Source organism: Rhamphochromis longiceps, linkage group LG10 (genome assembly GCF_057381845.1).
Source record: "Rhamphochromis longiceps isolate RC_006_pf linkage group LG10, R_longiceps_female_GT1.1, whole genome shotgun sequence".
NCBI classification, from domain to species: Eukaryota; Metazoa; Chordata; class Actinopteri; order Cichliformes; family Cichlidae; genus Rhamphochromis; species Rhamphochromis longiceps.
The window spans coordinates 6,663,840-6,688,854 of record NC_140566.1 but is presented as its reverse complement, the minus strand read 5'-3'; the positions used below and the strand labels follow the sequence as shown (position 1 = coordinate 6,688,854).

The window sequence follows — 25,015 nt, the reverse complement described above, 5'->3', positions numbered from 1 at the left end:
TATGTTATTGTATTTTTACACACCTCTGTTGCTTGTGAAGCTTGCACACAAGAATTTCACTCGCATGTACTGTACCAGTGTACCTGCACATGTGATGTGACAATAAAAGTGATTTGATTTGGAATTTTCCATGACGAGTAACAATGACAATGACAATTTTTTCTGTATTGTGGATGGATTATCTCAGTTTTTCTCCTGACTGAAGTATGGTCCATTTACAGCATCTTTTTCCTGCATTTGTCTATAACAATTGCGAACTGTCACGTTACCAGTCAATCTGACCTGGGTATTGGAGAAAATTCTGATCCAGATGAAAACTAGCATGAATAGTGGTCAGACGAAAGCAAAAAAGGTATACTGGGGACAAACCGGGTCAAGTCTGCTATGCCTGGTGTGCGGGGAAAAATTATCAATATGCTTTTTGTGACATTTTTGTTTGGTGGTGTGGCATGTGATTTGTTTTCGGATGTGAAATATGTGCTGTGGCTCCAAGAGGTTGGGAAACACTGTGCTAATCATAGCTCTGTAGCTAGCTCCAACGGAGTACATCAATATAAACCAGTTAGCCCAACTGCAGTGACCCTAAAAATGTCACTGCTTTTTAGTTTTCTCTCTTCATTTATGTTGGAAGTGATAGCAGAGCTGTACGTGTTAATTATTCAGAAATTCTTCAGTCAGAGCATGGTATGGATGAAAACTAGCAAGCTAACTCTCTGCTAACTTCTGTGTTAAACTTCATAATTCCTGTTTCTCATGGATGCCTGGATGTTAAACTTTATTGTTACACCTGGTAGAGCACCAACACTGATCATTTTATTAAAAATTTATAAATTTAGACTGACAGTGATGCCACAGTGTTTGTTTGACTTTGGGGCCAGAAGCAGAGTTTGGACCTGGAAACGGCTAATGATGTCAGGTTTAATAGACAGATAACTCTAGCTGTCCTAAACCATGAACATTTGTTAATTGTTACAAGACTACAGCTGACATGAACATTTTAATACGTTGTTACTGAAAAAGATGTAGCTCATTCGATTTTAACAGGGCTAGTAATTTTCTCCCATTCCTTGTTTAAAACTGGTATTAGCTGTACAACATCTTAAATAAAAATCCTGGGATATTTGTGTATTGTGTATTTGTCTATTGTAGTTATAAGGACTACACTTACTAGACGTTGTTTTAGTGATAACTTAATACTGGCAGGTTGGAGCCTTTTCTTTTAGAACAGCTTTTTTCCACATTAACATGATAACATCATGCTGTTCCTAAAGATTTGTCAGTTGCACATGTGTGATCCAAATCTCCCATTCTACAAGTTCCCATAGGTGCTCTGTTGAATAGAGATGTGGTGATTGTGGAAGGCTACCCGAGTACAGTGAACCCACTGTCATGAAACCACAGTCAAGAAGCCAACAGGGCTGGGCCATATTATACCATTCACGGTAATACCGGTATAATGTTGGGCAACGATAAGAAAATGAAATATCGCGATAGAATATGGGTAAAATGCGCATGCGCAGTGCCTTTGTTTTCATACGCACATGGCAGAAAAAGCATGGCGGCGATGGAGAATGAGAAGGGTGAAAGCGGATCGTTGAATGAAATGATGAACCAGAATTGGTTTGTAAAAATGCTGCAACTTCAGTGGTGTAGAACTGGTTTTTGTTCGTCAGATACACAACAAAGCACTATTTTTGGTAAACATGCTAGCGGGCCATCATTACTGTGTTTTTTGGAAAATACGGCACACTTAAAATCAATCCTTTGATTTTTCTGAAAATCGACAGTGCCCCTTATAATCCATCCATCCATCCATTCGCTTCCGCTTATCCTTCTCAGGGTCGCGGGGGGCGCTGGAGCCTATCCCAGCTGTCATAGGGCGAGAGGCAGGGTACACCCTGGACAGGTCGCCAGTCTAACACACAAGGACAGACAACCATTCACACTCACATTCACACCTAGTGGCAATTTGGATTATCCAATTAACCTATCCCCACAAGCTGCATGTCTTTGGACAGTGGGAGGAAGCCGGAGTACCCGGAGAGAACCCACGCAAACACGGGGAGAACATGCAAACTCCACACAGAAAGACCCCGGCCTGATGGTGGAATTGAACTCAGGACCTTCTTGCTGTGAGGCAACAGTGCTAACCACCGTGCCACCGTGCTGCCCCCCTTATAATCCCATGTGCCTTAATTATGAATTCTGGCTGTATTTACTGACCTTGAAACGAATTTATGTGGTACACAGCGCTCGTGTACCACATAAAGCGCTCATGTGATGGATTGTTGGAGCATTACGGCTATCATAGGCAGGAGCCTCGCAGAGTGATACGTACTGTGCTTCAAAATAATATTACCGTATTGTGTGTGTATAACCTCTTTTTTAATTTTGTGAATATTATACATGATTATGCTGAGGATATGTCGGCCAATTTCCACTGGAAATGTCTTTTGGTTAAACTGTCAGCAAGGAATTTGCATTTGCACTGTTAAATTTTTTATATAACTTTAATGCACGTAAAAAACAGCTGCTTGTGAAAATACAGCATTGATGTTTTGTTTTTTTGCACTAATAAAGTTGTGGAGTTGTAAAGTATTTTGTCAATGTCAGTGTCAATTATATCGTCAGTTATATCGTTATCGCAAATTTTCAAATGTATATCGTGATAAATATTTCTGGTCATATCGCCCTGCTCTAGAAGCCAGTTTGATATGAACTTTGTGACATTATATGTTATTCTGTTTGAGGCAGCCATCAGAAAATGGGTATGTCAAAGTGATCGACATGGTCACGCAAGTGGACTCTGGCATTGAAACAATGCTAGTGTTTAACTGGTACTAAGGGGCATAAAATGTGTGAAGAGAACTTATCCCCACAAAATTACACTATTACACTACCAGCTGATACAAGGCAAGATGGATCCATACTTTCATGTTGTTTACACCAAATTCTGACTCTATGATACAGCAACTCATCGAACCATGCAACATTCTTCCAGCCTTTGCCAGTTTTCTGTTCTTAGCTTACAAGAGTGACACTTGGGATGGTCTGCTGCTGTAGCACAGCTGATTCAAAGTTAAACAAACCGGAAGTACACATTAAACATTTTGTACATTCCTGCTCCTTGTATCACTGTGGTATCTGTTATTATGGGGAAGGTAATAACAGATACCACGTGAGATCACGCCCCAAAAAAGTGGATGAACTGGCGGCTCTAACCCGACATCAGAGGAGCTACAGGAAATGTAGCGTGATGTGCTTCACAGAGTCGTGGCTAACCGCGCTAACTCCGGACTCACACATAAACACACATCTGATCCGGGCAGACAGAACAACGGAGAGTGGTAAGAAGAGAGGAGGGGGTTTGGCTGCGTTTGTGAACGATAGATGGTGTAACTCTGGGTATTTATCTATCAAAGAGATGCTATGCTGTAAGGACATTGAGCTGCTAGTGGTTAGCATGAGACCGTACTATTTACCGCGAGAGTTTACACACGTCATTATGATAGCTGTGTATGTCCCGCCCTCTGCTAACACTGCAGCAGCCTGTGAGGTCCTGCACACTGTAACCAGCAGACTCCAAACACAGCATCCTCAGGCCCTTTTCCTGATCTCTGGGGACTTTAATCACATCTCCCTGTCCTCCACTCTCCTCTCTCCCTCCACTCTTCACCCAGTATGTCACCTGCCACACCAGAGACAATAAAACATTGGACTTTTATTAATTTAAAGGGGTTTTAGTGGGTGAGAGAATCAAATAATAGACATGGACATGAATATTTTAAGCTCTTTTAACTTCTGGGGAAAAAACATTTAAACTGTATGTCAATTCAAAACAGAGAAACAAAAATATTATCCTTGGCCAAAATTGGGCAGACTTAAAAATAAAGTGCTATTTTAAATACATTTTCAAAATAGTATTGTCTTTAAATAATAATAATACAAAGTAACCTTAGCCAAAATTATTTTGTATATTAGGCTAAAACAGTATGATCAGTGCAAAAACAAACAAACAACAAAAACAAACTCATTGGACTCACAATACCTCTATGCTTATTTACTGTCCATCTCTTTCAGCCAGTTACTTAGACAAACTAGCCTGTTCACATTTTCAGAGCTCAAAGCAGCTCTCTTTATTGTTACTATGTGACCTGCAAGTGAGAACAGACTCTCACAAGGGACACCGTACAGACAGCTGTGGGTGGGTCCCTGCTCGACTCGACCACCACTGCAGCGGGCAGTCTTTCTCGTTGATGGTGGATTCTGCTCTGTACGAACTAAGGGCCCTGTTACACAGGGCTTCCTCATCTGAATCAGAGTTTGAAGACAATGAAGAGAGGAGGAGGCTCTTTGTCTTTTCTGGCTCCTATGAGGTGGCATTTTTACACTGTTAATTCAGCAGTGCCTCAAGGTTGATCTGAACCTTTTCTCACTTGGAAGACACTTTAAATCCTTAAAGTGTGGGTCAAGCACAGTAGCTATCTCGAGCTACTGATTGTTGAGTGTAGCTACATGTTGGGTTAGGTACTTTGTGAACACAGTCTTAAATTTAACCATGTAGTCTGAGTCATCATCGGAGACCTCCATGGTGTGATGCAGGTGGCGGAAAGTAGGTAAAACCATTGAACTTGAGACATATTTCTCAACTTTAAGAAGCTCAGCCACAAATCTGTAGTAGATAGTCCAAGAAAGTAATTATTAATCTACACAATAATTGTCAACTGTAGAGCTTTTTGAAGAAACGGTAAGAATAAGTTAAAAAATATTTTTATTTAACTGCAATGCTCAATGACAGTAGCCAGCTTTTGGAGTTTTACCAGCTTTGATGGAGTTAAAATGACTAGCTTGTGCTTTTGTTTGTCTAAAACAGCAAAAACAGCCTCTTGATTCTTTAGAAGACGAGAAAACATATCCAGATCCTCCATATTAGCATGGCTGTCTGTAATACATCTAATTTTGCTTGCTTTTCAGTGTCATAAAGCTGTTGAATTTCACTTGGAATAGTCTTTCGGCATGGAAGTTGGAAAGTTGTTTCACCTGACGCTAACTGTAGCACAATTTCTAACCCCTTATCTTCTACCAATGATAGTGAGCTACTGTCCAGAGCAATCCATTTTGTGAGAGTATTTGTAAGTTTTTCCGATGTTGACTTAATAATTTTGGTCCTTAATCCAGTAATTTCATCAAGTCTGAGCTGCTAAACTGCTGGGACTGCTAGCGCTAACAGCTCCCACAGTTTCTGTGCGCGCTGCAACATGTTTTGCATTTAGATGGTACTGTAAGTGCTTCAGTGGTATGCAAACTCCTTTTTGCACAGTTTGCACAAAATCACACTTTTATCAAGGCTTCTGTCAGGTAGTCTTTTGAAATAAAATTTGCCTCCAATCAGTCTGAGGGCAGCACGGTGGCACAGTGGTTAGCACTGTTGCCGCACAGCAAGAAGGTCCTGAGTTCAATTCCACCATCAGGCCGGGGTCTTTCTGTGTGGAGTTTGCATGTTCTCCCCGTGTTTGCGTGGGTTCTCTCCGGGTACTCCGGCTTCCTCCCACTGTCCAAAGACATGCAGCTTGTGGGGATAGGTTAATTGGATAATCCAAATTGCCACTAGGTGTGAATGTGAGTGTGAATGGTTGTCTGTCCCTGTGTGTTAGCCCTGCGACAGACTGGTGACCTGTCCAGGGTGTACCCTGCCTCTCGCCCTATGACAGCTGGGATAGGCTCCAGCACCCCCCGCGACCCTGAAAAGGATAAGTGGAAGCGAATGGATGGATGGATCAGTCTGAGCAACGCATTTTCTTCTGATTCTTTATAGCTCTGATATATGCATCAAGGTAATTGGTATACCATGAAATTGTGCATTGACAGAAGTTCCCCTTTGCTTGGAATGCAAACTGCACTTAAATGTGTTTTTTAATGTGTTATTTTTAAGTTTAAAGGCTGTGGCAAACCATCATGGGATATCCCATGAGTTGAATTGTGCCATGTGATTACTTGCTGTCAGGGCACCTCTCTGAAAAAAACAAACACTTTAAGGACATCTACTTTTATTCTTTTGATTTGATTAAATTTTAAGATTTAAATGCACAACCACCCATGTCAACTTGTCCTCTTTGTACCTAGCATTAGCCTGTTGATTTGAGCAACATCTTTAAGTATCAGCTGTGAATGTAAGACTTTCTTACCCTCTCTTGTCCCTTTCATTCCATTTACTTGGCTTGAGACCAAAAGCAAAGTGTCCCCTGGATACCAATGTCACTTGTCATTTGAGGGAAAGGCTTCAAAAACCTTTATTTGTTCATCCCAGCATGTTGCCAATATGTGTGTTTGTGTTTGTATGCATGCATTTACTGTATGTGTAGACACTTGTCACGTTTGCAGTGTTTCCAGAAGTCTGGCATCAAAAATCAATATTAAGAGTGCTGCTGGAGAAACAACAGTAGAGGCTGAAGGGTTGTACAGGGGAGGGAGACTTGTTTTCTCTTTCTTTCTGCTCATCGTGTTTTCAGGGTCTTCCAGTAACTCCACCAGGGAGTGGACTCAGAACTTGCCAAATGTTGACAAAATGTGTCTTAAGTGAGTTAAGCTGGTCACATTGTTGATTCATCATCCAAGGAGTCATCACTATTTTTTTTTCGTATTCATGAAAGGGCCAAATGACAAACCTGTGAAGGTATATATAGAGATATCTAGAAGTCTAGGGTAATGGACTTTTTAATTTTTAATTTTTAATCCTCAACACTGCCTTGAAAAGAAAAAGTAAGTATTACTGTGGATAACAAAAACAACTCAACCCAACACTTTAAAAACTTTAGCAGATATTTTTTTCTATTCAAATTGTCACATTCAAATTAGATGATTTAATTATTGCTGAAATGCTTTCTTGAACTATAGTGTAGCCATATTCGAACTGCAAATTATGTCCATAAAATTTTAATAAAATTCCCAGTGTTTATGAAAAAAATCGATTTTGGCTGTGTGTCATTTGTTCAGTCAACACCTGTTCTTTTTCCTGTTCATAAAAATGCTGAAAATAAAAAGAAGAATTGTGAATTGTCATTTGACTGCCTCACATTGCTAAGAGTTGTGTCACGGTGTGGTTGGTGTGCTGAATGGCCACAAATGCTTGGCTGGATAAGCTCCCTAAGGGCGCCACACCACATCAGTGTCAGCATATCCTCCGGGAAGGGTTTCAGTCTTCACCAGCATAGTTGTTTAACACAATAGACTGTTATTTGCCCAGCTGGGATGCTCTCAAACACACATTACATTTTCCTGCTGCTTTCACCCACATGCCTTTGCCCCAAATGCATTGTGAGTCATCGGGCCAGAATGGATGATTGTTACATTTTCTCAGCATGCCATCAAAAGAAGTTGTTTGACTCTCAGTTGCAGTATTAAACATACTTATTTTGAGGTCTTGCTTTTTGATTAGCACCACCACAGTGTATCATATATCGAAGAATGTACACTTAAACAGACCTTACATGAAGTCCTTATTCAAACACACACACATAGTTAACAATTATAGCACGAAGTATCTGTGACGTGGGTACTGATGAGTTATGAAAGTACATCTAGCTTAGCCTCTCAGTATAATTATGCAAATACTCCAAGTCCTTAAGGATTTAGGTGAGCAGAGCTGAGAAGGTGACAACAGTTTGGGAAAAGAAAGTGCTGAAAGTTTGCTGTGACAGTTATATAAAGGTTATATAACTGTCATATAAAAGACAAGCTCATCCAAACTGACATATGAAAAGGTAACCTAAGTCACCATGCTGGATATGTGCTGTTGAATTCCAACCAAGTTACCATGCCTGACTTGGAGTATTTTCAAAGATTTCATCCTTCAGAAAAGAAAAAAGATTATCCATATGAAACAACCTCTCTTGGATTGACTGATCTGCAGCTTTTCCATCAGAGAATTCCATCATCCTCTAAAACTCGGAGATCCTGCCTTCAAAAAGGGAACTGTTCTCAGAATTTCATTCTAAAACATAATATACACCCAGGACCTTCTCTGTCCAAGTGGATCTATAGCATTTTTTTGTATCATAACAGCTGCACTACCGAACTTATCAGTGCACAAATAATTTCATTTGAATTTACAAAGTAACCAAGTAACCAAAGTATTATTTATAATTTAAACTGAATTTATTCTACAAGTACAAAATTCAAAGGGCTGGAAAGTTGATTAAAGCCATGTTTTGGGCATGCTGAGTTTGTGCACTCATTTTCTATGAGAAAAGATGCTTAATTGCATAATGGTCAGTATATCATCCAACACTGGGCTGTAGCGCTAAGTGTCAAAGCCATGTCCATATCGACGACTTTATATTATATTACTGCTGTTATTCATAAACAGACGCACACATTGTTTTAAACAGCCAAACAGCAACACGTATCTGTGTGATCAACACAGGGTGTCCCAGCTCATGACAGCTGTGTGTGTGAGCATGTTGTTAGCAGACCAAACTGTGAAGTGCTTTGCCTGCTATAGCAGAAAAGCACTGTGTGTTGTCCATTTATTATTTGATGTACTAAAAGAAAGGCCAGAGTGTTGTGTAAGAAAGGTAGTTGTACCTGGCTCATACTATTGTGCAAAATTTAACACTACTACTACTATTCTGATTGTAATGTTGCTGCTACTAATTAATTCTGTGCTTTTCAGTAGTGTTAGGAAAAACAATTTCAGATATATGAGTGGAAGCAGGTGACACCAATAGTACTAAAATAGTGAGTTGTATCCCAGTGTCAAAAGAGCTTTTACTGTAGCATTTCTAAAAAAATCTTCTATGCTAGGTTGTTTAGAAATTTAACAAGCAGATCACTTTTAGAATACTTTTAAGAGTCAGATGGCCAAAATACTTCTACTGTTTGTTATCTCGAATGCAAAGTTCTTCAAAGCAAATTCCTTGTTACGGTTTGGAGGAGGACTCAAGCGCAGGACTCCGGTTCTGATGCTCACAAGAAGGATTTACAATTCACCAGGTGTATATACAAGAAGGTGCGGGGGGTGCTATATACAGCTGAGTGAGGGAAGAAGGGGTCTCCAGGGAAGTCCAGGGGAAAAGCACGCATTCTTCAGATCATCCACGCACACGATCACAGGCTCACACTCCGACACTGCCACACGGGAATCACACGGGAGAAAATCCAAGAAGCTCTGTAGACAGAGAGACAGGGTTAAGTATGACGCACAAAGGAGAATACTCTTAACTAGACTTGCTGTAGCTTGACTTCACTAACGCGTGGTAGACAACGATCCAGCGATGAACAACAGTCGCCTCCTGGTTTAAATGCTGATCGGCTTAATGAGACCCAGGTGTCTCATCTGTCGAGGGCGTGGCCGAGGGCGTGAACCCACAATACATGTTGTATTTATATGAAAATTACTTAAAAAAAAATTAACATCCAAATTATAAAAATAAACACTAATCTTCATAAAGCAACATTTGGATTTATGGACTGTCTCTCTGCATTTATGCAAGTATCCTTCTGACTTTGCCTGTTGATGGCTGTGATGTTTGAGGTTGAGACAGTGGCTGTCTCTGCAGCATTCGGGAATAAATGTGAATTATTAATGGGCAATACATTATTATAGATTATTCCCTGTGCATTGTGCTGTCAGCTGGATATAGCTCTGATTGGCTTTTTAGTGCCCATTTGCCTTTGTAGGGATTATTATATTGGTTGGGAAATGTGTTATGTTATGTTTACTTTTGGCTTTTCATGCTTTTTTGCACGTGTAATATAAATTCTGCTTAGTTATTCTGTGTACACTGTGAGTGTAAGGAAAATATGACCTGGCTTAATAGACATGTGACTTGCTAACCTTTCCTACACTGGGCCCATGTCCTGGAAGATTTCCTTATATCTTCCAGGACAACGTTCATGCTTTCTCTAATTGTTTAAGAAATAAATTTCTGCAGCACCTATATGTTTTGAAATATCTGTGTGAGCAACACAGGGTGTTAGCACAAAGTCTTGGCAGAAGTCGTCCCTGCATGTGTAAAGCTTCTATGGGTATATAAGATACACCTTTATCTCATAGACCCCAAGAGTTTTAGCTCTACTCTCGCAACACTCAAGATCTGTGTGGCGGAGGTAGTCCCTTTCTCAGCTGCAAGGGAGGGGGTGGTGGAGTGAGCTTAAGGGGCAGTGCCAGGCAGGTGAGTGGACAGGTTGTGGTGATGGCACTGATGAGCTCTCTACTGTTTGTAGTAACGCTGGAGTGGAATGGAGAGAGGCTTCTTGAGAAGGTGTGCATAACGCCGGAGGAGAGCAGCAGTGGGAAGTGTATGTGTGCCGAACCCTGACAGTACAATGCTGTGTGGCAAGAAATAAAAGAAAGGTTGTGTGAACACTCTGAATCTAATATTGTCTGATACCAGATTTGTTTTTGGATACACATCTGTGATGCTTGAGCAAATGTCACGCGATTAAGATTGAATCACAGTATCCGTTATTCCTTACATGCTCCTAATCAAACATTCAAATACAGACTTCATGAAGGTAGCCATCCACTAGTTGCCCTGTGCTTACTGCCCAGCACAATGGACTCTATTGGCATTTACCATACAATGCCATGATTGGCAGGTCCACCACTGGCACCCTATGCTTTTCAAAGATTAGAACAGGGTCACTCTGAGCACAAGTGAAAATGTGGAAAACATCATGCTGCATTCAACACCATTCACTGTTGCCAATGGTGTGTCAGTTATTCCCTGGGAAGGTATCCATGGAGAGACACACATACCTCTACAGCACCTTGCTTGTGATAATGTAACGGGACCCATTGTCAGACACTATAGAGTGCAGTGAGTTGTAGGTCCCTCCTTGTGCATGACAATGCCTGGCCGAATTTTAAGAGAGTATTCTGGGAGTTCTTGGAAGATAAAGGAATAGTTACCACTCACATCTATCTATCCATCCATCAATCCATCCATCCATCAATCCATCCATCCATCCTTCTTTTCCCTCCCACCTTTACTTTCTACAAGGTTTCCCTCTCAATCTCGTTCACCTTTTTTTTGTTCTGCAATAGTACAGTGATGCAGTATTTTCACAAATGAATCAGAGGAGGGAGACAGTGGAAGAGCAGGGCTGACAAGGTGGAGGGCGAAGGGAGGGGCAGGTTGCTGGAAGGCTCTGCTCTGTGGCTGGCCTTGTCAAATTGATTGATGGGAAAGGCAAGCTTGTGTTCTTGACAGCCTGGGGATTCATCCTCTTGGCAGCACTGATACACTTATCTAGGTGTAAAATGGCAGCAGCAGCAGGGGAGGGAGGGGTTGCCATCACACTGGAAAGGTGTTAAGAAGGAGATTAGACTGCTGTACACCATGCCCAAAAGGATCGGTCTCCATGTACATGTGACAATTCTATAGGAACACATGCACATCTCTCCTAGTTCTGTTGAACACCCACTCGCTATAATGGCTGACCGATAGAACCTGGAGGAGGGATGTTGGAAATCCATGTTTCATATCTGTTTGACAATGCTGTATGAAAGAAACATGGCATCACTGGCAAAATCAAAAACAACAAATATGAAGGAGAAAAAGCGAACAGTACACCAAAGGCTTATTTTTTTGATGATGTTCTGCCCTAGGGGCTTATAGTACTCCAGGTCCAATTCAGGTTCATATCTTTGCTAGTTTTTGCAGAATGACATAAGATCTCTGTATCAAGGAGTCAATCACAGAAAACAGAAATATTTTTTTCTTGTGTGTGCAGTGAACAAATACAGCATGAAATCTGTGGGATTCATTAGAAATTTAATGTGAATGAATTTAAAGATACTGGAAATAAACCCTCTTGCCAAAGAGAACAAACGATTGACAGATATGATTTTACATAAAGAAATGTCTGATTCTTTATGTAATTGAAAGTGAAACTGTCTCAGTCATTTCTGTAGTGCACAGTGGCTGCCCTTAGCTTTGCATTGCACTAAGGATGCTTTGATATGGTGCCTGCAAACAACGGAAATTTGGAAGTTCTTTGTGTACATGATCAAAGAAATCTGTTTCGAGCAGTGATGAAAGCACACAAGTACATAATCAGACGCACACACAGACAGATAATTGGATAAATAAATGCTTAGTTAGGGCCCGAGCACTTGCAGTCCGAAAGCCAAAAGTGTTAATTTAACACTCAACAGTGTTGTATTTAACACTCAGAGGTGTGGACCCATATAGACAATCTCTAGTGTTAATTTAACACTGGAGATTTTGCTGTGTGGGGAGACAATAACCCGACGGACCAGTTGCAGGTACCGAAAACATGGTAGGCATGTTTTATCATGATTCATATAATAGTGTTGACGGATTTTTAGGCTAATAGTTAGGCTCTCATCTTTTCTTTCCTCATAAAACCGATAGATCCTCCACTTCTTTTAAGTGTCTCCCAGAGCTCCGGTAGATGACGTCACACAGGTTTAAATCTTGTTTAACATGTTTTCAGCAGTACATGTTAATGTTAATGAAGCTTACCCATATGGAAAAGATATATATAAATCTTATAAAGTTTGTATCTGTCTTGTGTGAAACTTGTATGAAAAGCATACAAGAGTGAAAACAGATATAAGATCCCTTGAAAAATTATATAATGAAACTTGTATGTTTTGGATACTTACTAAAACAATGTATGAAAGTAATGAGAAAGTGGCCACTTTCATGAGTAATCACATATATATCATCACTGTGTCAGTGGATCCTCAACTTCCTCACAGACAGACCCCAATCAGTGAGGGTGGGAAAATAAGTCTCCCCCTCCATCTCACTCAGCACTGGAGTGCCTCAGGGCTGTGTTTTAAGCCCCCTGCTGTACTCACTGTACACTTATGACTGTGTAGCCACATCAGACACCACCTCCATTGTCAAGTTTGCTGACGACACTGCTGTTGTGGGCCTGATCTCTGACAACATTGAGACGGCCTACCTGGAGGAGATTAGGAACCTGGAGACCTGGTGCCAGGAGAATAACCTCCTCCTAAACATCAGCAAGACTAAGGAGCTGATCGTGGACTTCACTACAAAGCAGGCGAGGAATTACAAACCCCTCATCATCAGTGGCACGCCAGTGGAGAGAGTGGACAGTTTCCGATACCTGGGTGTCCACATCACTCAGGACCTGTCATGGTCCTGTCACATCAACTCCCTGGTTAAGAAAGCCCGTCAGCGTCTCTTCTTCCTCAGAAGACTTAGAGACTTCCATCTGCCACTGAAGGTGCTCAAGAACTTCTACTCCTGCACCATCGAGAGCGTCCTGACGGCAAACATCTGCACCTGGTTTGGGAACAGCACCAAGCAGGACAGACGAGATCTGCAAAGAGTGGTGCGCTCAGCCGAACGCATCATTCAATCAGAGCTCCCTGACCTGCTGTCCATCTACACCAAGCGGTGCAAGTCCAAAGCTAGGAAGACCTCTCCCATCCCAACAATGGACTCTTCTCACTGTTGAAGTCTGGGAAGCACTTCCGCTCCCTTAAGGCCAAAACAGAGAGAATGAGGAGGAGCTTCTTCCCCCAGGCTATTTGGGCCCTGAACCAGGTGTAGGACTGAACTCTCCCACACACATCACTATAAGACTGGACTCTCACACACATCACCACACGCACCACCACACATTTCCTGTAATCCTATAATTTATAATCTTTATAATCTCTTCTGCTATTTGCACATTCTTTACTGTAAATTCCTAAGTTAATTGGTAAATTTTATAGTAAACTGTAAATTGTAAATATTGTAAAACTTTTCTTCTGTCATTTAATGGTCGGGCATTGTACAGCTACAAGCATTTCACCCCCATGTCATACTGTGTATGGTTGTGTGTGTGTGTGACAAATAAAATTTGAATTTGAGATAGGTCACATCATTTTCTCTGTCTATCTTGACAAGATTGTGGGTGTATGTTGTGCGCTTACAAATGTATCTGAATATGTGGTGCCCTTCCAGTGATGTAAATGAAAATGATGTGACTGATGTGCTCAACCAACAAATATACATTATTAACTCTCACTTTTTGTTTGCTTATTGTGACTTGACTTTTGAAGGGAAAGCTTTCTTACTTGTCCTACAAATATCAGAATAAAAGAATGGCACATGTCACCTGGGCTCACTATTTTTTGATCTTCACATCCATCTCAAATGATTTCCATTAACCACATTTCATATTCCTGACTGACAGATACAGATCAGAATCAAAATCAGAAAAAAAGTTTTATTGCCTTTTTCAGTGAACAAAAATCTACAAACTAGCCACTTACTTCAGTGGTAAGATGCAATATAAAGCACTGAATTATATTAATAACAAAAATAGCAATAATTTAGAATTTTAATTTAGGTTTGATGATCTTCCCCTCCTGTGTGTGGCATTGGGAGAGGTTGTGGTACAGTTGGTCTTGCTCAGCAGCAGTCAGAGGTGGGAAAAGCTGGGAGGCCAGGATGATCTTTTGCAGATTTCTCATTTTTTATTTTGTTTAGACTTGTTAAAAATGATGTCCTTGCATTGCTGATATTCCACTTTCTTTAAAGACTCCTCACTTGGGATGGCCCACTTGCACTTCTTAGATGTAACAGCTATCTCTTCTTGTTTTCCACTGGTATGCTGCCATGTACTGAACAACACAGCTGACACATGTGAGCAGCTCTCACCAAAGCCAGCTGTGCAGTTACAGTGTGCTCCCAAGACAACCCCGTCTTTTCTCACTACTACCTATGGCTTTAACTGCGGGTCATTAAGCCTTTGGCAATGTAGAACCTATAAATACAATTACAAATGTTAACAATTTTGGTTTAGTACATCAAAAACACAAAATAGCTACTGACAACCAGACGCATTTTAGCCAAGCTAATGTAAACAAACGACAACGCAGACCACGCTAACAATGCTAACGTTACACCACCTGGGATAATATGACACTTACCTTTCCAGTGATGATGCTGAATTTTTTTTTGCTTGAAGATTCCACAGCTGAATGTTTGTTACAAAGCCAGATTGAGTCCATTTGTAACTCTCCAGGCTTTTGTAAGCTTTTAAAGATGGGAAGATTATAAGGTAGTTATATATATGTGTCCGGATAGCATAGATCTGAGACGTCTTCTTCCGCTGAAATACTTTTGAAAAGCACACTGGGAGCATTTTACGGGTCGGTAATATTTAACCTATTTAGTTTTTTGAAATACAGCTCGATGTCATGCGAATTAAAGTGAGATGAATACTCCGATAGCTTGAAAGTTTCTGCAGTGCCGCTGTTCATGTTGCTGCCAAAATGACCACCTGACAACTGGTAGTCACGTGGGGTCCAGAGCTCATTTTGGTTACTGCAACTGGTCCGTTGTCGTTTTTCCTATTTGTGTTTTGTTTTTTCCCATTTCCGTTGTCATTTTTCCTATTTCCGTTGTGCTTTGTGTGCTTTTGCAGCATTTTTGTTATTGCTGGTGTTTTCTTAAGTTGCAGTCCGTTTGACATCTCAGGGCCACCGTATTATTGTACTCAGAAACGTTAGGAATGTGTTATCTAACGAAATGCTTACTTTGGATTAAATTACCTTGGCCTCCACTAACACTGTGAAGAATCTTAGGGTCATTTTGCCTTCAATGCGCATATTAAACAATATGTAGGACTGTCTCCAAAAGTTGATTCTGTTCATCTGGACATAGCGTTTTGTTGGAGAAACGTTTCGTCACTCATCGAAGTGACTTCTTCAGTCTCAGCTGACTGCAGGTTTCCCCAATCTTATAAACAGGACATTTGCATAATGACTGAAACCAGCCCGCTGAAGGAACAATGGGCTGGGAGGTCAGTTCCTTAAGCTTAATTATGCAAATTCTCATGACCATTGATGAACAACCACTGACCAAAACCCACTGATCAAAGACCACTGATCAGTGGCCATGAGTACCATTCACAGGGAGTTGGGGAATGGCTGCAATCACGGCATTGTAAGATGGCGAAAGATGTACCCTTAGGCCCCCTCCTCGATTCAGAGATGGTCTTTCCCTTTTCACGTAAATGGCCTCCTTGACTCTGCGCTCAAACCAGCGTTCCTCCCTGTCTAGAATGTGTACATCTTCATCCTTGAAAGAGTGTCCACTGGCCTGTAGGTGTAAATATACTGCACAGTCCTGGCCTGACGAGGTAGCTCTTCTGTGTTGTGCCATCCGCTTCCCCAGAGGTTGTTTGGTTTCCCCGATGTATAAATCCTGGCAATCCTCCTGGCACTTATCAGTGTACACTATGTTACCCTGTTTGTGTCGGGGAACCCGATCCTTGGGGTGGACCAATTTTTGGCGCAGCGTATTTTGGGGTTTAAGAGCCACAGAGACCCAGTGTTTAGAAAAAATGCGTCTCAACTGCTCCGATACTCCTGACACGTACTGGATCACTACAGGTTTTCGCTTGGGCAGCAGTTGTCCTTCTCTCCTGGATTGGTTGGAGCTTTCTTTAGGTGCCTTTCCAGCTTTGACAAAAGTCCAGCTGGGATAACCACATTTACTCAGGGCCTTCTTGATATCATGTTCTTCTGCCTCCTGTGTCTGTGGGGATGGTGTTCGCTCTGTATTGTAGCGTCCTAATGACACCCAGTTTGTGCTCCAGTGGATGATGAGAGTCAAACCTTAAATACTGATCCGTATGTTTAGGTTTACGGTACACGTCAACTTTTAGATGTCCCCCATTACTGACGGAAATCTTATAATCTAAGAAGGCTAACCTGCAACTTTTCATATCCTCCCTGGTGAATTTGATGTGTCGGTCCACCGAGTTAATGTGATCCGTGAATTCTGGTACGTCCTGAGATTTGATTTTCACCCAGGTGTCATCCACATATCTGTTCCAGGGTAGGATAGCCAAGCCCTCTTTGCCACTTTTTCCATGTACAAATTGGCCACGATGGGTGAAACTGGGGTACCCATGGCACACCCATGTTTCTGCCTGTAGAACTGACCCTTGTATGTGAAGTAGGTGGAATGAAGACACAGTTCCAATAGCAAACACACTTGGTCGATGCTGAGAGTGGTCCTGTTGCTGAGGTTGGTGTCTTACTGTAATCTCTTACGGACTACCTCCAACACTTCCGTGACTGGGATGCAAGTGAAGAGAGATGTAACGTCGTACGAGACCATGGTTTCATCTGCCTCAATAATGACATCTCTCACCTTCTCAACAAAATCCAGGGTGTTCTGGATGTGGTGTTCAGAGCTGCCCACCAGCGGGGAAAATATTATGATAATATTATTATTATATCGTATGATATTTTATCGCGATGTGTTCAGGATCTCTGTTACAATGTTACTGTTTTGGTTGTGCTGCATGAAAGACGTTGAGTGTGTATTATGGAAGGTTAGTAAATTATTCAGAACTCTCCCCTTACATTAACTGCCCTGTTACTGTACCACCTTAATAAACCTCGGTGAAGCAAAATGTCTTGTGCTTAAGACTCTACGTGAAAGTTAAATATATATATGTTCAGTCCACATAGATATATAGTGTATATAGTTACAAAGTTATACATATCATACAAAAACCTACCAGAACTGCTGGTTTACTTGTAGTTTCTATGGTATTTAGACACCAGAGCCTTCAGCTTTCAGGTCCGTCTTTTGTCACACCAGCTCCAGTTTTGGATTTGGGAGACAGAAACCCGCCTTTCTTTATAGATCAGGCTTAAAACTTTTCTTTTTTGTAAAGCATATAGTTTGGGCTTGATCAGGTGATACTGAATAATCCCTTAGTTACACTGCAATAGGACTGGGCTGCTGGAAGATTCCCATGAAGCACTGAGTGTTCTTTTTTTTCTCACTATGTGTTTACACACCACTCTGCATTTAATTGTTATTAATCTCTGTCTCTCTTCCAAAGTATATCTTCATCCTGTCTTCTTCTCTTCACCCCCAACTGGTCCCAGTAGATAGCTACCCCTCCCTGAGCCTGGATCTGCTGGAAGTTTCCTCCTGTTAAAAGGGAGCTTTTCCTTCCTGCTGTTGCTAAATTACTACCTCATATGGGGTCATCTCTGTTTTTCGCTCTCATATTGTGTCATCTCTACCTTACAATATAAAGTACCTTGAGGCAACTGTTGTTTTGTGATATTTAAATAAAATTGAATTGAAATGGTGGACTCTGTCTCTCACCCAGCTTGGTTAGGCTCCAGTCTCCCCTGCAACCCTTCATTGGGTAAGCAGAAGAAAATTCAATTCAGTTTTATTTATAGAACAACAAGGCCCTTTATATTGAAAGGCAGACCATGCAGTAATACATACAAATCCTCAATGGATGGATGGAAGCAAATAAACATACGGCATTTTTTTCCTGTCAATTAAGCATTTCGAAAGGATTCAAGTACACGTATGTGTCCAGTTTTAAATTCACGCTTTTGCTGCCTAAACACCAATTTTACGTGTTTGCACGGGGATTATTCTGCCCCGATTTCAAACAAAGATTCTGTGTATTTTGGGGTCACCGGCGTGTCCCCCTTTTTGCCAAGAGCCTCTTGAACCTCGTTGGTCTGGTGTTCCTGGTTTTCGCCAACCCCTTCATGGTTATTGCTGTGTTTGTGGGATCCATCTTCTCCAGGAGCCCAAACGTCATGACACTTGACCCCAGTTGCTGTCTCGGCAGTCCCTACATCTGTCTCTGCTGTGAAGGGTCCTCACATCTCCGTGTCCCCGTCTGGTGTCTCTTCCTTTCTCTGCAAGAGACAGAAAACCAAAACACCTCTCTCCCTAGCCTTGATAATCTAATATTGTTATCCATTGTTGTTCTAATGATTCAAATTTGGTTTAAAATATTATGTTCAGGACCTATTCTAATCATAATCTATGTGTGTGTAAAAGAAATCAAAAATTAGTGAACCCTTTCTAAGTCTAACACATTATAAGCTTAAGTTTTACCATAGCTAATTTATTAAACACAAAAATAAACTCATAGAAATTTTCATATCACCATTATTTGATGTTCAAACTCAACTCCCCCTTTTTGACACACTCCCATGTGTCAATTCATTGGAGCTAGACAATTAAAAGAGAAGGTTGGTGACATCATATCTCAGAAAGTATCAGAAATTCTTCTCTCGAGTACCGTTGCTCCAGCCTTGTCATCCCTGAGGATCTTCGATCCCGAAAATGTCCCTTCTCCTCATGTAATAAAGTCTGTCATCCTTCCATGCCCTGGTAACTGGTCCATCCAGAGCTGTAACATTTTGAAATGTACATACAACAAGCCAAACCACACCTTGGTCACACCAACCCTTTTCTGCCCTGAAGATGTCCAACACCATCTTAGTCTGGACCAGGGTTGTAATAGTTTTGCAATTTTCATCAGTTTTAATCAGTTTTTTACCAATTGTTTGCTAGTTTAGTTTAGTTTTTATTTTCTGAAAATCCTTAGTTTCAATTTAGTTTTGTTTGTGTTTTGCAAAAATTAAGTGTAACAAAATCCCAGTTCCATCATATCAGTCATGCTCTTCTGGTTATCCTTGGGTGTTGAGACTAATAACTATTAACTCTTGCCGCACCGTGTGGTCCTAATTTTGGTTCAAGTGAATTGATAACCTTTTGAAGGCGATTGTTTCACACCTTTATTTAGATGTCCCAGTCCTGTTATCTCGGGATACATCACGCTGCCTTATCTGGGGTTAGCTGTTTTCTGGGGATGCGGGTTGAGTGGGTGAGCTCTTCAAGGAGGGGGAGTGTGCTCCCCCTGATGAGGTCTTCTAGGTAAGCTAGGTTAGCCTTCTTGTGTGAGCTTTTCAAGTGCACTTTAAGGTTAGTGGGACTTTTAGTTTTATAAATGTCCCTCATGTCCCCCTGATGACCCAGTATTTCATTTTTGCACACTGTAGTACACATTTTAGTTTTTGCTTGTAGCTCGCATACTCTACTTGCCACTCCTCTAATTCCTGATGTTTCTTAGAGAGGGCAACAGTACCTTTAAATTTATATCACATGTGTGGGGGTGTGGGCTTGCCAATTGTTTTGCCCACCTTTTCAAAATGGCTGGCATGCCCACAAGCACATTTCATGGAAAAAGAAAGGTAATCTTGATATTTACATTTAAAATGTTTTGTTAAACTCAGATTTTTATTTTATTCTTTTTGCAAGTACCCCTCCTCGGTGGCGAGAAACTGTTGGTGTGGTCAAGTGGGTGCTCTAGAAACAAACGCTCAGGACAGAACAGTTATCAGTCATGTACTTCCTACAAATTTTGCATATGTTTTATTTCATATTGATCCTCTGAGTGTAATGGTAATTTGCTCTTGTTCTTTTTCAGTACCACATCCTATCAAATGTCCCTGTCGATTATATTCTACATTTAATAACTTACTATTTCAAGTGAGAACCTAAATCACGTGGACCAATGTTTATTATTGCATATCTCTATTCTGAATATGGCCAGTCATTCATAGGTATTGTTCAATTTTGGCGATTTTCCTCTATAAAATTTAATTGACTTTTTACAGTGGCCTGCTGTGGTTAATAGTAACATATTCCAGTCATGAGTGGTATCAAAAGTCTTCTCCACTGTAGCATTTGGCATTCCCAATAATATAACATGATACCTTAATCAAAACACAGTTAATATAGCACAGTTTTCTTGATGCAAACATCAGTAACTCAAAATCAGCAACCACAGTGTTAAGTCTGCAGTTCATACTTATGTGAAGCTAGAGTCTCCTCCTCCAGTCTCTCTTATCCTCCTGCTCCTGAAAAAACAAAACAAAACAAAGCGAAGCATCCACCCTTCTCTTGTCGGCTGGGTGAATTGTTTATGAATTGTTTATTAGCATTTACTAATCCTAAAGTGGGTGCAGTCATTGTCTCAGTATCAAGTCAGTCAAAACTTTTAGTTGTCAGTCCATCACAGTCCATTCACATGCATACCTCCATACACATTCATACCAGATGTTGCTGATAATGGAGTCTCCCGCGCAACCTATTCGAGCCTCCATCACCAGCAAGATGACGTCATCATTTTAAAGGAAAGCAATTCCTTGTTGTTTTTTGGGCCGGATTGACTCGGTGCAATCCTTTTAGATCAGTGTTCCCTATAAGTGAATTTCTCCCAAGCCAATTACAATCATGGAGAAGCACACTTTGCAACTGTTTACAGTAATAATATTTTATAGCGCTTTAAATTTCAATCTTTCAGGCCTTGTTTAAAGAGCTGATTGTTAAATCATGAACTCACAAAATATCAACATATCACCACCGGTGGATCACACCTCTCAGATGTTTTTTTCTCCAGTGCACTGTAACAAAAACGAACACAGACATAACCAACAAAATACTACTAAAATAACACAAACTAGGGCCCGTTGCAGACATGTCCAAGCATAAAACTATCCCTCTCTCGCTTACGAGAAAGAACACAAGCCAAAGCTCACTGATAAAATCAAGCTAGCGCTAAACAAAACCAAACAATCAACCAGAAATTCACAGGAACATTTTGCTTCCTGCCGGGACAATATTGTGTGGGAATGAGAACCTCAGGTGCCGTAACACCTTTTGTTCCTCCTTGAATTAAAACTCAATCACAGAAAATGCCGTACTCCGACCTAAAACTTACACTATTAATTCATCCTTTTCACTCTGTGCCACTGTTCCTCATCAGGGCTGTGTGAAGCACAGCAAAGAATTCAGTCAAGGCCTTGAGCCATAAACAGACATCACGCACAGACATTGTTTTCATAACCAAACTTTTTTAGACCTTATTCCTAAAATCTACATAAATGCCCTCTGGGTGACATATAATACATTCTAAGTATTTAATGGTAATCAATGGCTCCTCATAAAAATTATGCATTGGGATGTTTGTGTGCAGCATTTTGCATATCAGCATAAGCAAAGCATTCTTCATTGCATCAGCGTGTATGTGTGTGTGCGTGTGGATCACTCTTCATTGCACAAGCGTGTGCATGTGTATGTGTGTGCATCACTTCTCAGTGAATCAACATTCCCGTGTGTGTGTGTGTGTGTGTGTGTGTGTGTGTGTGTGTGTGTGTGTGTGTGTCATTTCTCACTCACTCAACGAGTGCACGTGTTCATGTGTGTATTTCACTTCATTCTGAATCTGTGTGTTTGGAGACGTGTGTGTGTGTGTGTGTGTGTGTGTGTGTTCATCACTTTCCTGTTCTGGTGTTCTGGGTAAACCACGGCCTGAAGCATGCCCTGGGGTCCTGCCCCCCTCCTTTTCAGTTTGTTTGCGACCATTGCTGCTGCTGCTGCTGCTCAAAATTCAGTCCGTCCTGGTTCTGACCCCAATTGGGGCAGTCCTTTCTCCAGTGTCGATGTTCACCGCAGGTGAAACCTGCATCTTCTTCTGTGTTTTTGTCCATTCTGAGGTGCCTTCTGACCTCAGTTACTCCTCTTGTCTCGGTCACGCCCTTTTTCGCCACCCGATCATATGGGTCAACACCCGTGTTGGTCCATCACTGTCCTGCACAGTGTGAATGCAAAGTTATCAAGGTCAGCATTCTTTTGCTCGGCCTTACTTTTCATTCGGGCTTGGCGGGCGTCTCGTCACAGCTCTGTCAGCAGTCTGGGAATTTTTCCCCCGTGTAGTGAAACGGGCCTTAGGTTTAGTGCTCTCCGTCTCGGCTGCATGAGATCACATTCCTGCAGGTCTGTTGACATTCTCAGGTCGTTGTTGTGGGTCCAGCTGTTGCAGCATTTGGTCAGTGTCACGTATGGGGGAGAGCAGGAGTCCAGTCAGCCTCGGCTTTCAGGGCCGGCAAAGCAGCCTGTAATTAAATATGTATAGAAAAAACAAAAACAAAACAAAACAAAAACAAACAAAAACAAACGAACAGGAAAATGTTGTTGTGTTGGCTGTGTTATTCAGAGGGGAGACAACGGGGCCAGGCCCTGTGTCAGCCTTCTCTCCCCCTTTTTTTGTTTTTTGTCTCCCGATATAATCAACTCCTAACCCACCAAGTTGACAGGACAACACCGGTATATGTTAAAATTCTTAAGATCATGTTTAAAAGCCCAAAAAGGAACTTTCTTTCATTCAGTAATCACTTTTATTAATCAATCAACAGAAAACATGTCACAATTTGACTCTTTTTACCACTAAATTTGTTGCGTCTTGCCTGGTTGGTTAGACCAGTGTTCCTTTTTTTTTTTTTTAGTTAAATTGTTGTCCTGCAACCCAGAGGGTTTCTTTGTCAGTAATGTATAGACTTCATCATTTAAGTATGTTAATTTTTCTTTAACCTTGCTGGAAAATCTTCACGTGTTCATGAGTGTAAGCTGTTTCTTCATTGCGTGTATGTGCATTTGTATAAAAGCAGGTTAATTTTATCTTTTCTCAAACTAGGCGTTACCTTAAAAGGAGCCTTTCTCTCAGATTTCTCTGCTTGTGTGTGTTTTTGTTTCACCTTTTTGTTGTGATGCTCCGGACGCCTTCCCAACCTCCACAAGTCCGTTGGCCCCAATTTTATGTGTTAAAACTTCTCTTAATTTCTCCTCTAATTCTCTCCTCGCTGCTGTCTTTTTCACAGCTGCTGATTCGTGCTGGGTGTGGTTCCCATTACCTATAATTTTGCTTCGGCCGCTGTGCTTGTGGGGGCAGTTGGTCCAGGTCCGCAGCTTCCTGTATTAACACACTAAGAGATTTATTTTAATTTCATTTTCATCACTTTTAAACCGATAAGCAGGCAACACGCCTACCTTGACAGCGTAAACTGTGCCAGTCTCCCAACACATTCCTCTCTGTACTCCTCCATAATTCTCCACTGCACACCTCTTACTATCTCTCCTTTTTATTTTTATTACACCACAGAGTAATACACCCAATTATGCCCGTCTATCTCTATGTGGCTCCAAATTCCCTCTTTATTTTAATTTCACACTCGTCAGGGGACAGGCACACAACAATTTCAACCACTGAAACGAGGAATTCAACCTTTTTATATTTCTTTACTAATCTAGACTCAACGTTTGTTCGCAAAATGTGTCTTGTTCTAGTCCGGAATGAATGTGAACCCGTGATTACACGGCCATTCCAGTGTTATATCCGTAGCTATGCGGGGGCCCTCACCTCCCCAAGTCACCACCTCGGCACCCGGACGCCGCCGGTCCTGGCCACGCGTCCACGGACAGGAGGGTCGCCACTCCTAGGGCAAAGTTCCACAGGTACACTAGGCATCAACCTTTGATCCTAAAATGTGTATTTGCTCTAATGTCCTCCTAATCAAACACATCAACCGTCACTGTCACTGTGTTCAGACTTCACACACACAAAAAGCACACTCAGAGCGCGCCTCACCCACGGCCAGAGCGCGCCTTACACACACAGCGCGTTACACCATCAGTGTGACACACAGAGAGCGCTCCTCATCAGCAGAAATTTGCACAGAAACCTCTGAGCTCAACTATTAGATCTTCTTAAAGCACACTGCACCATAGACCAAAATACCCCTTTCTCTGCGCTTATGACCGCCACAACGGGGCAAAGTCGCATCATAAAAGTGATGCTTGCATCCCCGAAGTTATACCCGACATCATAAACCAGGTTTTGCTCTATGTACTTCTTGGCAAGTAAAATTTTACTTTGTTTTATGACCGCAGCCCTTAAAAAAAAACTCGACTGACGCCACAAACCACCGTCAAACCTCTGTTCAATGTACTAAAATTAGCACCAACCACTACTGCACTTCACGGCCGCATCACCGGAACACGGCCGTATCATAAACCAAACCTACGGACGTGTTTCGCTCTCGCGTTGCCAGTGTTTAACCGCACCGTGAAGCCAGCATCTGCTTTTCCTTAAATCAACTTCTATTTCATAGCCGGCAAGAGCCAGGACGTAACCGACACCATAAACAAACTTCAAACCTCGACTTCAATGTACTGAACTAATGGCCGCGTCTTCAGAAGAAATTCTAACGTATTATTGCTACAGAAGCCAGTATTAGACAAAATTAAATGTGGAAGGTAAAGTGGCTGCAACTAGCTCAACGTAGTATCTTATTAGTTTCTCGGTAGAAGCAGTTTACTGCAACTAGCTCAAC

General features: G+C 41.4%; 1 protein-coding gene across 1 annotated transcript in view; it reads left to right on the top strand.

Moving 5' to 3' along the window:
- The window catches only part of ntm (neurotrimin), a 482,200-nt gene that overhangs the window by 93,203 nt on the left and 363,982 nt on the right, over window positions 1–25,015 (top strand). The window lies entirely within an intron of this gene.